Source organism: Penaeus monodon, chromosome 20 (assembly GCF_015228065.2).
Source record: "Penaeus monodon isolate SGIC_2016 chromosome 20, NSTDA_Pmon_1, whole genome shotgun sequence".
In the NCBI taxonomy this organism is placed as follows: domain Eukaryota; kingdom Metazoa; phylum Arthropoda; class Malacostraca; order Decapoda; family Penaeidae; genus Penaeus; species Penaeus monodon.
In genome coordinates this window covers 46958236-46958664 of record NC_051405.1, presented here as the reverse complement: position 1 = coordinate 46958664, position 429 = coordinate 46958236, and positions in this window count along the sequence as shown.

Below are 429 nucleotides of genomic sequence, written 5' to 3'. Positions count from 1 at the left end.
GCCGTTTTTTTGGGAGGTGATGGAGAAAAAGGGTCGGGTCAAAGGGGTTAATGGTTTAAAAGTTTTTTCTTTAGAATCTGTTTTTTTCCCTTGTTTTAGGACAAAAAAAACTTTTTTACATTTGGGGGTTTAGTCTTTTCTTTGGAAAAATAAAAACCCTTTATTCAAGGGGTTTTTTTTCCACACATTTCTTCAATTAGTTGTTGGCATAGGAATAAAAATATTTTCTTTCTTTTTTTATAGCTTCAATTTGCCTTTTTATGAAGTGTGACTATACAAAAAGAGGGGGCCTTTTAAACCCAAAATGTGGGGAAAAAAATCATTTAAAAATCTTTTATGTTTCACTTATCATTTTGTTTCTACATTTATTTTACAATATAAGAAGTAAATTATATTTATTTATTCTGGAAGCCGCTTCTCCTTGTAATC